The sequence below is a fragment of the Triticum aestivum genome, chromosome 2A, assembly GCF_018294505.1.
Source record: "Triticum aestivum cultivar Chinese Spring chromosome 2A, IWGSC CS RefSeq v2.1, whole genome shotgun sequence".
NCBI lineage: Eukaryota > Viridiplantae > Streptophyta > Magnoliopsida > Poales > Poaceae > Triticum > Triticum aestivum.
In genome coordinates this window covers 296,945,927-296,963,505 of record NC_057797.1, presented here as the reverse complement: position 1 = coordinate 296,963,505, position 17,579 = coordinate 296,945,927, and positions in this window count along the sequence as shown.

Below are 17,579 nucleotides of genomic sequence, written 5' to 3'. Positions count from 1 at the left end.
GGGATTTTGCATAGTGAGCCTCAATTTCTCCTTCTTCCTCCTTTGTTCCTCAATTGCTTCCGTCTTCACTTTTGGCGCCGCCGCCCACCTCGAGCCCATTCCGCCGTAATGGGTAAGGACAAGACCGCCACTCTGGAGCGTGCGAAGAAAGCGATGGCGAAGGCGAAGGGGAAGAAGACGAGCCGGGGCACATCATCGTCAAGATCTGCTTTGCCGCGCGGCTGGATCTAGGGCAATTGGATCCGGTCGACCATCGTGAAAGAGGAGATGGAAGATCTGGTGGACGGAGGACTGATCGCCCATGAGTCTTGGCAGCTTCCAAGGGACGAGACTGAGCCGCAACCACAAGAGGGTGAGTGCGTCTTGCTTGCCACCCACGTCGACCGCGGTTTTTCTTTGCCCCCCATCCTTTCTTCCGAGGGTTTCTAAATTTCTTCGGGGCACAACTGGCCCACTATCTTGTTCTGACTGAGTGAAATCTGACATTTTGCAGTGTTTATTCTGGTACTTCTCTTTACAACGCGGTCACCTCTCAACCAGGTAAAATTCTTGTTACTCCGTCTTTAATTAATCAACTATTTGAGCAGTCGAATGAAGACGCAGTCGATTGTTTTGCAGCTCCACCCAATATCATTGAATTACCAGATGATGACGAGGACGTGCCGTAGAGGGCCATAAGGAGGAGGGTCAAGACATTGAGCAAGAAGACATCAGCTGACCAGACGTCCCAATCGGTGCCGGTGGCAGAGCCAGTGATTCAACAGCCTGGAGATGTGACCCGGTCTTCTGTCACTTTCGCTGTTCCAGTATCAAGTGAATGCCCACATCGTCGACTGCACCAGTGCTTGCTTCAGCTATCCAGCCCCATGCCTCGGATCTTCAAGCTGCCGCAACTGAACTGCCAACCCCGTTCTTCACTACTCATCACGTTCCAGAAGACCAGGAAGGCGCCACTTCAGAAGCCATACGCCATGCTGGCATAATGATGGAGCGAGTGAAGGTGGTGCATGAGAACAGTGTGGCTGCTTCTGACGCCAGTGCGGCCCTTCGAGCCAGTGTCCAGGTAAGTTGGCTTCTGTCGAAACTCTTATCTTGGCGCTTGTTCTGTTAGGATATGCTACCCGAAAACTTTTCTTTGTGCATCCACCTGTTAGTCTACACTTCGCATCTGCACACCCGCTCGGTGTTTGAAATTCATGTCGAGTAATTTTTCCAGTTGAGTCGACTAGGTTGTGACGGCTGTAGTTCTAGGCTAGTGAGGGCACGCAGAGTGCACCCACTGGGTGTAATCCCTGAGGCCACCGTCGAATGTGTGATTCGGCGGGGGCCTGGATAAAAAATGTCTTTATCGTTTCGCTGTTCCACTCGGTCTGGGCAGACCATGTCGAGTGAAATCTGAACCAGTGGGAGCATGCTAAATGCACCCACTGGGTGTAGTCCCCGAGACCGCGGTCGACTGCAGGCAGTCGGTTGGGGTTTGAGAATGTCTTTTGTTGACTTCAAAAAATAACTTCGATCTTCTTTTCTTTTTTTCTATTCCACTCGGTCTGGGCAGACCATGTCGAGTGGAATTTGAACCAGTGAGGGCACGATAAGTGCACCCACTGGGTGTGGTCCCCAAGACTACTCTAGAATGTTTGATTCTGCGGTAGTCTTAGAGTTCTAGTCACTCGGAAGCGAATGATCTTTGATCTTGTCTATTGATGTATCTTTTTGCCGACTATAGAAATCACGTGAGCTTATCTCCAAGTTTGCCGATTTCGAGGAAAAGCAGAGACAACTCAACCTTGACTTGGAGCTGGCCAATCAGAACTTGAAAAAGGCTAAAGACGAAGTAGCTGGTACGGAAGGTAACGACCTGTCGACTATTTATCTTGACTATCTCTCAAGTAATCTCTTAGTTTGTCTCTTTGACCCGAGTGCACATTCTTCAGAGAAAATGAAGCAAGCCCTGGTACAGAAGGACCTTGACCTTACAGCTGCGCAGAAGGAGGCTAAGGAGAAGACCGCACTTGCTGACAAGAAGCTGGCTTCAGTCGGAGCACTGGAGGAAGACAATGCCAAGCTAAAGGCATCCCTCACCGAGGCCAACAAAGAAGTGACTCATCTGAAGAAAGACAAAGTTGCTTTGAACGAGAAGATCGAAGGTATTTCTCGTAAGAGAAATGACCTGGAGGCTTATCTGGGGGCACTCGCCAAGAAGTTGTTCCTTATGCTCGAAGGTATTTTTCTTTGTCCGACTGATTTGCTGTTTGCAAGTCATCATGAACCAGTCGACTCATTAACTCCTTGAATCTGCAGAATTCTGCCAAAACTTTGAAGAAGAAACTAGACAGATTGAAACAGGCTTGGACCCCATCCTTTCTCCTGTTGGTGATGAAGCTACCATGAACGTGCTCCGACTGTAGTCCCGCGCTGCCAACATCAGGAACTACCTTGCATGGCCGAATGTTGCGGTGTCGCGGATTGACTCAGCACTTTGGCCATGGGAGACGCTCCAGAATGACCTCAAGTCCTTGATGACTCAACTCAATGAGGTCCCTGGTTGAGTGTAGGAGTGGAAGAAGTCATTTGCTCACTGCGGTGCTGACGTAGCTCTGTCACTAGTTCGAGTCCACAGCAAGGAAGCCGAGGAGGAAAAGCTAGCGGCAATCAACGTTGCCAATACTCGAAAACATGACTTCCAGTCCTTGATGGAGACATTTATTTATGCCTCCACTCGGATTGCAGATGGAATCGACTTGGACAAATTCATCGAGCCTGCCAGTCCTCCCGCGGAGTGAACAAACTTTTTATGATCCGATTACATTTTCTTCTGTATGCCGAGTGGTTTTTGTAACCGTTTAAACTTCTTCCATCCTGATGCTCGAGTATCTTGAACTGCGATCTGGAACCTTGTAGGATTTATCTGAACTTGGATGCTTTTGAATCTTTGTGTAGAACTTGTTTCTTTAGTTTGAGTCGCTACTGACTTTGTGATGCAGCTTAGTCGAGAGTATCATGAGCAGAGGTACTTGGTGTTGCCCATGGTCTGCACTTCGTTGTCCTTACGGATCGAGATGGAGCGGACGTTGTATTTCTCTCGAAGCTCCAAGGACAGATCGTGGTCGACCTGCACCTCATCGTCCTTGCGGATAAGGATGGAGCGGTCGCTGTATTTGTGTCAAAGCTCCGAGGAAAGATCATGGTCGACCTGCGCCTCACCTTTAACGCCCTCGATGCGGCTATATCTCCTACGTGTCGAAGCACGACTTAGAGGCATAACCGCATTGAAAGCAATGTTGAATGTAACGTAATCTTCACAACAACCCATGTAAATAGATAATAGGGGAAAAGTACATAGTTGGCTTACACTCGCCACGTCACACAAATACATGAATAACATTACAATCATCCAATACACTCATGGTCCGACTACGGTACCAAAATAAAAGATCAACCCTAACATGCGACATAGTCCCCGATCGCCCCAACTGGGCACCTCTACTAATCATCTGGGAAAGACACATAGTCACGATGAGAGTCTTTGTCAAACTCCCACTTGAGCTCAAGCGCATCATCTGGAACGGTACCATCGGTCCCTGCATCTGGTTTTGGAAGTAAACTGTCAGTCACGGGGACTCAGCAATCTCGCACCCTCGTGATCAAGACTATTTAAGCTTATAGGTAAGGCAAGGTAATATGTGGAGCTGCAGCAAGCGACTAGCATATATGGCGGCTAACCTGTTCGCAGAAGAGAGAGAGAAGAGAAGACAAAGCACGAACGAAGAACTATGATCAAGAAGTGATCCTAGAACAACCTACATCAAACATTACTCCAACACCGTGTTCACTTCCCGGACTCCGCCGAGAAGAGACCATCACGGTTACACATGCGGTTGATTCATTTTAATTAAGTTAAGTTTCATGTTATCTACAACCAGACATTAACAAATTCCAATCTGCCCATAACCGCGGGCATGACTTTCGAAAGTTTAAATCCCTGCAGGGGAGACCCAACTTAGCCCATCACAAGCTCTCACGGTCAACGAAGGATATTCCTTCTCCCGAGACATTCTGATCAGACTCGGTATCCCGGTTCTACAAAACATCCACGACGATGGTAAAACAAGTCCAGCAACACCGCCCGAATGTGCCGACAAATCCCGATAGGAGCTGCACATATCTCGTTCTCAGGGCACACTCAGATGAGCCAGACGTCGGGTAGGCCAGCCCAGAGTTGCCCCTGGCAGCCCCGGACATCGCTCAGTTGGACCAACACTTAGAGAAGCACTGGCCCGGGGGGGGGGGTTAAAATTAAGATGACCCTTGAGTCCGCGAAACCTAAGGGAAAAAGGCTAGGTGGCGAATGATAAAACCAAAGTTGGGCATTGCTGGAAGAGTTTTATTCAAGGCGAACTGTCAAGGGGTTCCCATTATAACCCAACCGCGTAAGGAACGCAAAATCCGGGAACATAACACCGATATGACGGAAACTAGGGCGGCAAGAGTGGAACAAAACACTAGGCAAAAGGCCGAGCCTTCCACCCTTTACCAAGTATATAGGTGCATTAAGATAACAAGATAATATAGTAATATCCCAACAATAAACAATGTTACAACAAAGAACGATCTCCAATCTTCACCTGCAACTAGCAACGCTATAAGAGGGGCTGAGCAAAGTAGTAACATAGCCAATCAACGGTTTGCTAGTACATGGTGGGTTATAGGTTTGACATGGAAATTTGGGAGGCATGATAAGCAAGTGGTAGGTATCGTAGCATAGGCATAGCAAAAGAGCGAGCATCTAGCAAGCAAAGATAGAAGTGATTTCGAGGGTATGATCATCTTGCCTGCAAAGTTGTCAGAGTTGACTTGATCCTCGTAATCAAACTCAATGGGCTCCTTGTTAGCGAACTCGTCTCCCGGCTCTACCCAAACAAGACAAACAAGCAAAAGGAACACAATCAACCACGTGCAATTCTCAAACAACATGATGCGAACATGGTATGCTATGCGGGATGCGATATGTGATGCATATGCAAGATTTGACAAGGAATGATTGAACCTTGCTTCAACATGGAAATCCAAGAGTGCCACTGGAAAGGTGAGGTGATTTCTTTTGAAATCAATATAAGGATTACCGGAATCGGATGCACGGTTTGGAAATGGAAAGCAAAACAAATATGGCACCGGTCTACGATAATCAGCAAGTAGCCATCTAAATGCATCAAGATAATAATGCTACATCACTCAAACATGACAACAAAATACATGGCAGGGATCCAATCATGATGCTTGACAAAATATGAACACTGAGCTACGGCCAATTCATCCATTAACAGGTTCAAACAAGCATGGCAAAAATGCAAACGATAACAGGTTTCAGACTTTGTGAAATTAACACAAGTCGGGAAAACTACATGCTACAGGAACTTAACATGGCAAAACACTTAACAAGGCATGGCATGAAACTACTCAAAGCACTTAACAAAAGTCCCTTAGTGACCTTGAGCCAAAAGGGATCATAAAATACAATTGCAAGCATGTGAACATGGCAAAAACATAATCAGGTTACAGACTTAGTGAAAAACTGGAGCATGCAAATCTGTTAACGAGTAGGTATGTTCATGAGCTCGATGCACTCACTACAGAGCATGGCATGACAAACTAAGCATACAACCATCAATAATACATGGCATAGAAGCTAGACATGGCAAGAACAACAACATAGCATGCATGGATTGATAACAACATCCTCGGCAAAATCGCTAACAAGTCAACAATCTGCCAGGAATCACGAAATAGCAAAAGTATTGCTCGATTGACTAAAGCTAGGGTGCTTCATAATTGCAAACAAAGACAAGGATGGATAGATCACCACAATGTTAACAAATCATCCTTACTGATCATCCTCAAAAGAGGAACGGATCACTAGGAAACAACATGAACATATGGCATAATGACAGAAATCATGTAGAGTTCAGGAGCATATCGTGCACACATTAATCATGGCAAACATGACAAATATCTATTTGATGAAACAGATCTGACAATTTTATCACATAGCCCTCTTCCAATAGCATTTAGGGCATCAAGAGGAGCTCAAATTTAACTGATTCAATGAGATAAAATGATGTACTCTCTGAGGCGAACATTTTGATATGCTACACGCGCAAATCGGAGCTACGGATGCGGAGTTACGATGCAATGAACAATGCTAAAAATAATGCAGACTTAGGGAAAAACGAGGTCAACCCCTAGGGTTTCACTGTAGTGGGCGCGCGAAGCAAGGACGTCGGCGAGTAGGTGGCAGCTCCGGCGAGGGGAAGGCGAGGCGGTGGCCGGAGAAGGGTGGATCCGGCCGGCGGAGGTGCGCCGGCATTGAGGGGGGCACCGGACGGCGGAGCGACGTCTCCCACGGCGGATCTGACCAGTGAGGCGGCGGGGCGACGCACGGCGATGGTGGCAGCGGCGGCCGGCGACGAGGCGGGCGAGGGCTGAGGTAGCGCGGTTACGGCGGCGCGGCGAAGGCGGCGGCGGGCACGCGCGGGCCCGGGAGGGCCCTGCCTGGGCTCAGCGGGCCGACGAAGTGGGGCGGCGCAGCGGCGAATGAGGGTCTGCCATGTGGCGGCGGTGGCGCGGGTCGGACAAGTCCGGCCCGGCTGATTTCGTCCGGCGGCACGAGGAAAGGGAGAGGCTTAGGGTTTGACCCAGGAATTTCGGAGGGGGGTCTATATTTATAGGTAGAGGGAGCTAGGAGGCTCCAAATTGAGCATGGTTTGCGGCCGCGCGATCGTCATCGAACGATCTAGATGATGGAAGGGTTTTTGGTGGGTTTTGGGCCAAAATGGAAGGGTGTTGGTATGCAACACACACGAGGCCTTTTCGGTCCCTCGGTTAACCGTTGGAGTATCAAACGAAGTTCAAATGGCACGAAACTTGACAGGCGGTCTACCGGTAGTAAACCAAGGCTGCATGACAAGTCTCGGTCCAATCCGGAAATGTTTAACCCCCACACACGCAAAGAGGTTGAAAGGGGCACCGAAGGAGATAGGAGCGCCGGAATGCAAAATGGACAACGGGGAAAAAGCTCGGATGCATGAGACACACATGTATGCAAATGCAATGCACATGATGAGATGATATGAGATGCATGACAAAGGCAACAACACACGAAGACAAAAAACCGAACCTGAGGAAATAAAATAACTTAGCGCCGGGAACGGCAAGAGTTGGGATACATATAAGGTAAATTACATCCGGGGTGTTACAACACCCCACCACTACGAATGGATCTCGTCCCGAGATCTAGGACTGGAAAAACACCGAGAACTCAGAATAGAGGTGATCCTCGCGTTCCCAGGTAGCTTCACACGGTCGGACTGGTGTGACCACTGGACTTTGAGGAATTTGATTGACTTATTGCGAGTCTTGCGTTCAGTCTCTTCAGGAATAGCAACTGGGTGCTCACGATAAGAGAGGTCTTCTTGGAGATCAATGTCTTCGAAGTTGACGGTGTGGTCAGGGGTCTTGAAGCACTTCCGGAGCTAAGAAACATGGAACACGTCGTGCACGTTTGCAAAGTTGGAGGGAAGCTCGAGTTGATAGGCGAGATCGCCTCGCTTGCTGACGATCTTGAAAGGACCCACATATCTAGGGGCAAGCTTCCCTTTGATGCCGAAGCGACGAGTACCTTTCATTGGAGAAACGCGGAGGTAAACATGGTCTCCGATCTCGAAAGCCAAATCACGATGCTTACTATCATAGTAGCTCTTCTGGCGCGATTGCGCTGCTTTGAGGTTATCACGAATGACTTTGCACATCTCCTCTGCCTCTGTGATCAAGTCATTTCCAAGAAGTTGACGTTCACCGGCCTCCGACGAGTTAAGAGGAGTACGACACTTCCTGCCATAGAGAATTTCAAATGGTTCCTTGCCCGAACTTGCTTGAAAGTTGTTGTTGTAGGAGAATTCGGCATATGGAAGACAATCTTCCCACTTCATACCGAAAGAGATAACGCAAGCCCTGAGCATATCTTCAAGAATCTGATTGACACGCTCGATTTGACCGCTAGTTTGAGGATGAAATGCTGTGCTGAAACGGATGTTGGTGCCCATGGCCTTCTAAAAAGAATCCCAAAACTTGGAGGTAAAGATGCTTCCACGGTCGGAAGAGATCAACTGTGGAATGGCATGGAGAGAGACAATCCGAGAGGTATACAGCTCTGCCAATTGAGCTGCGGTCATAGACCCTTTGATAGGCAGGAAATGAGCCACTTTAGTGAGTTTGTCGATGACAACGAATATACCATCATTGCCACGCTTGGACTTTGGAAACCCAGTCACGAAGTCCATCTCAATGTGGTCAAACTTCCATTCTGGAATGGCAAGAGGTTGGAGGAGACCCGCTGGTCATTGGTGTTCTTCCTTCACTCTTCTGCAGACATCACATTCATTCACGAACTGAGCAATCTCGCACTTCATTCGTGTCCACCAATAAGCCTGCTTGAGGTCCTGGTACATCTTCGTACTCCCAGGGTGGATAGAGAGGAGTGAATTGTGAGCCTCGTTCATATTGACTTTACAAAGGTCACCTTTAGGCACAACATGTGATCCTCGAAGAAGAGAGTATCCTTGTCATCAAGGCGATACCACTTGTACTTGGGTTGACTCTTGGCAATCCCAATCTTCACCTTCTTCACCATAGCATCAAGAAGTTGAGCCTCGCGAATTTGATCTTCCAAAGTAGGAGAGACTTGAAGGTTGGCGAGGAACCCTTGAGGAACAACTTGCAGATTGAATTTGCGGAAAGCTTCACAAAGCTCGGGTTGGTAAGGCTTGATAATCAGACTGTTGCAGTACGCCTTCCTGCTCAAAGCGTCAGTAATCACATTGGCCTTGCCTGGAGTATATTCGATGCTCTGATTATACTCTTGAATCATTTTGACCCAACGAGTCTGCCTGAGGTTGAGATTAGGCTGATTGAAGATGTACTTGAGACTCTTGTGGTCAGTGAAGATGTCCACTTTTCTTCCCAATAAGAGATGTCTCCAAGTCAAAAGAGCATGCATAACTGCCACCAACTCGAGGTCATGAGTGGGGTAGTTCTTCTCGTTGGGCTTCAACTGGCGAGAGGTATAAGCCACAACTTTCTTCTCTTGCATCAACACTGCACCAACACCTTGAAGAGAGGCATCGCAGAAGACCTCTAAAGGTTTGGATTCATCAGGAGGAGTCAGAACTGGAGCAGTGACTAATTTCTCTTTCAGGGTGTTGAAAGCGATGTCACATTCCGGAGACCAAACGTACTTCACATGCTTCTGGAGAAGGTTTGAAAGAGGCTTCGTGATCTTTGAAAAGTTCTCAACGAACCTTCGACAGTAGCTTGCGAGACCAAGGAAGGTGTGGAGTTTCTTCACGTTCTGAGGTGGTTCCCAATTAACAAATGCAGACACCTTCTCAGGATTAACCGCTATGCCCTTGGCAGAGATGATATGCCCAAGATAGAGAACCTCATCGAGCCAAAACTCGCACTTTGAGAACTTGGCGTAGAACTGATGTTCCCTGAGCTTATCGAGCACCAAACGCAAGTGCTTGGCATGATCTTCCTTGTTCTTCGAAAAGACCAGAATGTCATCGAGGTAGACCAAGACGAAGTCATTTGTGTAGGCGTTGAAGATGAAGTTCATCATGCGAGAGAAAGTCGGCGGAGCGTTGACGAGGCCAAAAGATATGACAGTGTATTCATATGAACCATAGCTTGTTCTAAACGCCGTCTTGGGAATATCTTGCTCACGGATTCGAATCTGGTGATAGCCCATATGGAGATCAAGCTTGGAGAATACTTGAGCACCTTTGAGTTGTTCAAACAGCTCGTTGATGTTGGGAAGTGGGTACTTGTTCTTTATAGTCTTCTTGTTCAATGGATGATAGTCAACACAAAGTCGGTCTGTTCCATCCTTCTTCTTCACAAAAAGAACTCCACAACTCCACGGAGAAGAACTAGGTCGGATGAGACCCATTCACTCTTGAATATCGAGTTGCTTCTTCAGCTCCTTCAACTCTTCAGGTCCAAGCTTGTAAGGACGTTTGCAAACAGGTTCCGTGCCAGGCTCAAGATCGATGACGAATTCAACTGGCCAGTGCGGAGGCATTCCTGGAAGCTCTTCTGGAAAGATGTCTTGATATTCGCAAATGACTGGAATTTGAGAGATGGCATCCAGTTCACCCTTCTCATTGAGAGAAAACAGACGGATGGTATCATCACGAGCGGCAAAGACAATTACATCCTCAGACGAATGACTCAATTGAATCTGCCTGGCAGCACAATCAAGTTGAGCCTTGTGCTTAGAAAGCCAATCCATTCCAAGAATAAGATCAATATCCGAGTTACCAAGGACCACTGGAGAAGCCAGAAACTTGAAATCACCCATCATGATAGAAATATATGGAATCTCATAGTTTGCAAGCAAACATTTACCCGGTGAGACAACTACTAACGGTTTATGCAAAACTTGAGAAGACAACTCATGCTTAGATGCAAAAGGTCTCGAGATGAAACAATGCGATGCACCAGTGTCAAAAAGTACTTTTGTAGGAACATCGTTAACAGGAAGGTTACCCATGATGACATCTGACGAGTCCTCTGCCTGAGCTCCATTCATCAAGTTGACCTTGGCGTGCTTGGGGTTATGCTTGACAATAGCTGTACTTGCCGATCTCACAGGAGGAGGAGGAGGGAGACGCCTCTAATTGAAGCCTTTGTTGGCATAGTGACCCTTCTATTGGCACTTGTTGCACGTGACCTCTGAAAGCGGACGGTGATACGGAGCACTTGATCTTGGAGCTTGAGACGAAGTCTTGTTCTAAAAGCCAGGGTTGGGTAGGTGGGAAGATCCACTGCCACCTTTGCTCTTCTGCTGATAAGGCTGACGGAACGGAGGAGGAGGAAGCCAATACTTCTGCTGCTTAGCCACTTGAGTTGAGGAAGAAGGGGTAGCATCTCTGACTCGCTTCTTGGAAGCATCGCACTTCAGTTAAGCAGTCTCTTGCTTCATTGCCATGTGGTAAAACTCATCGTACCTCTTGGGCTCAAAGAGAACGAGAGCTAGCTGGATTTCTTCTCTAAGACCACCCCTGAACTGGTATACCATGCTCTTCTCGTCAGGGACGTCCTGCTTAGCAAAACGGGTGAGCTTCTGAAACATCTTGTTATACTCGTAGACAGACATAGAGCCTTGCTTCAGGTTGCGGAATTCCTCACGCTTGCTTTCAACCACGCTCTAAGGAATATGATGAGCTTTGAAGTCTTGACGGAATTCATCAAAGGTAATCACACGGCCTCCTCTCAAATCTTTGTACTGCTGAAACCATTCTGCAGCTTGGTCTTTGAGTTGGAAAGAAGCGAACTTGACAAAGTCCTCAGGCCTGACGTTACTGCACTAGAAATTCTTGCATATGTCCACGAGCCTATCATTAGTGTCTGTTGCCTCAACACAATTGCTGAAGGTCTTTGGCTGGTTAGGAAGGAACTGGTTGAGTGTAGCAAAGTGATTCTGATTGTTGCCTTGGCCCTGGTTCGCTTGATTGCGCTCTTGAAGAAGTTGCATGATCAGCTGCGTGTTTGCATTGGTAGCGGCCATCACAGCTTGCCCTGCCTCCGAAGGTGGAGGTGGTGGTGGCGGATCAGGATTCGGAGTAGTGCGCGTTGGAGGAGCCATCCTGAAGAGGTTGACATCCATTAGCACATAGATAGACAAATATTGAAGCTGAATCAAACGGGTTGAAATTGCAACATATAGTCTTCACATCCGAACAAAATGAACGAATGCATTCCTATTGAAATGGTCACATATCCATAAATTGAGAAGCCACTTAGAATTTAGGTAGAAGAAAAACAACATGGTACGGACCAAGAACGAATACTCAGCGAGGATTACCCAATCCCAAACCAAATATCCGCGGAAGAAGAACTAGAGCTACAAGAATTCCCACCTATGAAACTCCTGAACCTTTCCGGTTATGCAATCAGGTGTTGGGGATACATGGAAGCATAATTTCTCACCCAAATCTAGCAAATTCTACATCCAGTTGTATCCATCCTTCAACACATAACCGAGAAAAACTTAGGAAATCGTCTACCTCAACCTTCGAAAAGCATCCGTTATACAAGTTATGGCAATACTCCCGAACTCCTGCCCCAGTACTGGGTGGCGTCGAGGTTATCTCACCAACAACTGCATAAAAGAGATTTTCGATGTCGGCGAAACTAAACTCAGGTATTCCAAAACTGAAACGATAAAATTGTGACGACAACACCTCGGAGCTCAACTCCCCGGGACACTGCCACAACCCCTAAATGACAGGAGGCACCAAGAACAATGTTCTCGTTACAAATCGATCAGAACGATTCCAATATACCCGTGTGATCCTAATTTTTTTTAGTGAAATTTGAGAAGAGAAGAGTCAAAACTCTACGTCAGGATGCCTTAACAGAGCGATGAAGGGACTGGGGAGTAAAAAGAATTCCTAAACTCTCCGATATATATAATCCTAAATGACTCCAAACATTTTTCTAGACTCAACAACGCCAGCTATTCGATCAAGCAGGGGGCTCCTAAGGACGGGGAAGGCTCTGATTACCAACTTGTAACGCCCTCGATGCGGCTATATCTCCTACGTGTCGAAGCACGACTTAGAGGCATAACCGCATTGAAAGCAATGTCGCAAGTAAGGTAATCTTCACAACAACCCATGTAAATAGATAATAGGGGAAAAAAGTACATAGTTGGCTTACACTCGCCAGGTCACACAAATACATGAATAACATTACAATCATCCAATACACTCATGGTCCGACTACGGTACCAAAATAAAAGATCAACCCCAACATGCGACACGGTCCCGATCGCCCCAACTGGGCACCACTACTGATCATCTGGGAAAGACACATAGTAACGCGTGAGTCTTCATCGAACTCCCACTTGAGCTCAAGCGCATCATCTGGAACGGTATCATCGGTCCCTGCATCTGGTTTTGGAAGTAAACTGTGAGTCACGGGGACTCAGCAATCTCGCACCCTCGCGATCAAGACTATTTAAGCTTATAGGTAAGGCAAGGTAATATGTGGAGCTGCAGCAAGCGACTAGCATATATGGTGGCTAACCTGTTCGCAAAAGAGAGCGAGAAGAGAAGGAAAAGCACAACGAAGAACTATGATCAAGAAGTGATCCTATAACAACCTACGTCAAACATTACTCCAACACCGTGTTCACTTCCCGAACTCCGCCGAGAAGAGACCATCACGGTAACACACGTGGTTGATTCATTTTAAATAAGTTAAGTTTTCATGTTATCTACAACCAAACATTAACAAATTCCCATCTGCCCATAACCGCGGGCACGGCTTTCGAAAGATCAAATCCCTGCAGGGGAGTCCCAACTTAGCCCATCACAAGCTCTCACGGTCAACGAAGGATATTCCTTCTCCCGAGACATTCCGATCATACTCGGTATCCCGGTTCTACAAAACATCCTCGACAATGGTAAAACAAGTCCAGCAACACCGCCCGAATGTGCCGACAAATCCTGATGGGAGCTGCACATATCTCGTTCTCAGGGCACACTCAGATGAGCCAGACGTCGGGTTGGCCAGCCCAGAGTTGCCCCTGGTAGCCCCGGACATCGCTCAGTTGGACCAACACTTAGAGAAGCAGTGGCCCGGGGGGGTTAAAATAAAGATGACCCTTGAGTCTGCGAAACCCAAGGGAAAAAGGCTAGGTGGCGAATGGTAAAACCAAAGTTGGGCATTGTTGGAAGAGTTTTATTCAAGGTGAACTGTCAAGGGGTTCCCATTATAACCCAACCGCGTAAGGAACGCAAAATCCGGGAAATATCACCGATATGACGGAAACTAGGGCGGCAAGAGTGGAACAAAACACTGGGCAAAAGGCCGAGACTTCCACCCTTTACCAAGTATATAGGTGCATTAAGATAACAAGATAATATAGTGATATCCCAACAATAAACAATGTTCCAGCAAGGAACGATCTCCAATCTTCACCTGCAACTAGCAACGCTATAAGAGGGGCTGAGCAAAGCGGTAACATAGCCAATCAACGGTTTGCTAGGACATGGTGGGTTGGAGGTTTGACATGGCAATTTGGGAGGCATGATAAGCAAATGGTAGGTATCGTAGCATAGGCATAGCAAAAGAGCGAGCATCTAGCAAGCAAAGATAGAAGTGATTTCGAGGGTATGATCATCTTGCCTACAAAGTTGTCAGAGTTGACTTGATCCTCATAATAAAACTCAACGGACTCCTCGTTAGCGAACTCGTCTCCCGGCTCTACCCAAACAAGAAAACAACCTAAGGAACACAATCAACCACGTGCAATACTCAAACAACATGATGCGAACATGGTGTGCGATGCGGGATGTGATATGTGATGCATATGCAAGATTTGACAAGGAATGATTGAACCTGGCCTCTACATGGAAACCCGATAGTGCCACTTGAAAGGTGAGGTGATTTCGGTTGAAATTGATATAAGGATCACAGGAATCGGATGCACGGTTTGGAAATGGCAAGCAAAACAAATATGGCACCGGTCTGCGATAATCAACAAGTAGCCATCTAAATGCATCAAGATAATAATTCTACAACACTCAAACATGACAACAAAATACATGGCAGGGATCCACTCATGATGCTTGATAAAATATGAACACTGAGCTACGGCCAATTCATCCATTAACAGGTTCAAACAAGCGTGACAAAAATGCAAACGATAACAGGTTTCAGACTTAGTGAAATTAACACAAGTCAGGAAAACTACTTGCTACAGGAACTTAACATGGCAAAGCAAGGCATGTAATGAAACTACTCAAAGCACTTAACAAAAGTCCCTTAGTGACCTTGAGCCAAAAGGTTTCAGAAAATACAATTGCAAGCATGTGAACATGGCAAAAACATAATCAGGTTATAGACTTAGTGAAAAACTGGAACATGCAAATCTGTTAACGAGTAGGCATGTTCACGAGCTCGATGCACTCACTACAGAGCATGGCATGATAAACTAAGAATACACCCATCAAGAATACATGGCATAGAAGCTAGACATGGCAAGAACAACAACATAGCATGCACGGATCAATAACAACATCCTCGGCAAAATCGCTAACAAGTCAACAATCTGCCAGGAATCACGAAATAGAAAAAGTAGAGCTCGATTGACTCAATGTAGGGTGCTCAATAATTTCAAAAAAAAGACATGGATGGATAGAGCACCACAATGTTAACAAACCATCCTTACTGATCATCCTCAAAAGAGGCACGGATCACTAGGAAACAACATGAACATATGGCATAATGACAAAAATCAGGACAAGGACTTGGAGAAATTCTAAGTCCCTGAAATCAGCATTAACAAATGCACTACTTTGCAAGCTTGTGATAGTCACCACACGTATCACAAAAATACATGATAAGCACCTCTTTAAAGATGGCATGGCATATAACAAAACTCATGTAGAGTTCAGGAGCATATCGTGCACACATTAATCATCGCAAAAATGACAAATATCTATTTGATGAAACAGATCTGACAATTTTATCACATAGCCCTCTTCCAACAGCATTTTGGGCATCAAGATGAGCTCAAATGAGATTGATGCAATGAGATGAAATGATGTACTCTCTGAAGCGAACATTTTGATATGCTACACGCGCAAATCGTAGCTACGGATGCGGAGTTACGATGCGATGAACAATGCTAAAAATAATGCAGACTTAAGGGAAAAACGAGGTCAACACCTAGGGTTTCACTGTAGCGGGCGCGCGAACCAAGGACTCCGGCAAGGAGGTGGCTGCTCCGGCGAGGGGAAGGCGAGGCGGTGGCCGGAGAAGGGAGGATCCGGCCGGCGGAGGTGCGCCAACGTCGAGGGGGGGGGGCACGGGACGGCGGAGCGGCGTCTCCCACGATGGATCTGACCGGTAAGGCGGCGGGGCGACGCACGGCGACGGTGGCAGCGGTGGCCGGCGACGAGGCGGGCGAGGGCGGCGGTAGTGCGGTTATGGCGGCGCGGCGAAGGCGGCAGCGGGCGTGCGCGGGCCCGTGAGGGCCCTGCCTGGGCTCGGCGAGCCGGCGAAGTGGGGCGGCGCGGCGGCGAATGAGGGGCTGCCACGTGGCGGCGGCGGCGCGGGTCGGAGAGGGAGAGGGTTAGGGTTTGACCCGGGAAATTTGGAGGGGGGTCGATATTTATAGGTAGAGGGAGCTAGGAGGCTCCAAATTGAGCACAGTTTTCGGCCACGTGATCGTGATTGAATGCTCTAGATGATGGAAGGCTTTTTGGTGGGTTTTGGGCCAAAATGGAAGGGTGTTGGGCTGCAACACACACGAGGCCTTTTCGGTACCTCAGTTAACCGTTGGAGTATCAAACGAAGTTCAAATGGCACGAAACTTGACAGGCGGTCTACCGGTAGTAAACCAATGCCGCATGACAAGTGTCGGTCCAATCCAGAAATGTTTAACCCCCACTCATGAAAAGAGGTAGAAAGGGGCACCGGAGGAGATAGGAGCGCCGGAATGCAAAATAGACAACGGGGCAAAAGCTCGGATGCATGAGAAGAACACGTATGCAAATGCAATGCACATGATGACATGATATGAGATGCATGACAAAGGCAACAACACACGAAGACAAAAACCAGAAACCGAGGAAATAAAATAACTTAGCGCCGGGAACGGCAAGAGTTGGGATACATATAAGGTAAATTACATCCGGGGTGTTACATCGCCGTCCTTGCAGATAAATATGGAGCATGTTTTTAAACTTAGGCGAGTACTGGACTACGGCTAAGCCCCCGAGTGGGAGGATTGCTCACCACTCGGTAGGATTTTTTATACTTAGGCGAGTACTGACTGCAGCTAAGCCCCCGAGTGGGAGGGTTGCTCACCACTCGGTAGGATTTTTTATACTTAGGCTAGTACTGGACTGCAGCTAAGACACCGACTGGGAGGGTTGCTCACCACTCGGTAGGATTTTTTATACTTAGGGGAGTACTGGACTTCAGCTAAGCCCCCGAGTGGGAGGGTTGCTCACCACTCGGTAGGATTTGTTCAACTTAGGCGAGTACTGGACTGCAGCTAAGCCCCTGAGTGGGAGGGTTGCTCACCATTCAGTAGGATTTTTTATACTTAGGCGAGTACTGGACTACAGCTAAGCCCCTGAGTGGGAGGGTTGCTCACCACTCGGTAAAATTTTTTATACTTAGGCGAGTACTGGACTGCAGGTAAGCCCCCAGTGGGAGGGTTGCTCACCACTCGGTAGGATTTTTTTTAAACTTAGGCGAGTACTGGACTGTAGCTAAGCCCCCGAGCGGGAGGGTTGCTCACCACACGGTAGGATTTTTTAAACTTAGGTGAGTACTGGACTGCAGCTAAGGGTCCGAGTGGGAGGGTTGCTCACCACTCGGTAGGATTTTTTAAACTAAGGCAAGTACTGGACTGCAGCTAAGCCCCTGAGTGGGAGGGTTGTTCACCACTCGGTAGGATTTTTTAAACTTACGCGAATTAGGTTCACAGCTGAACCACCGAA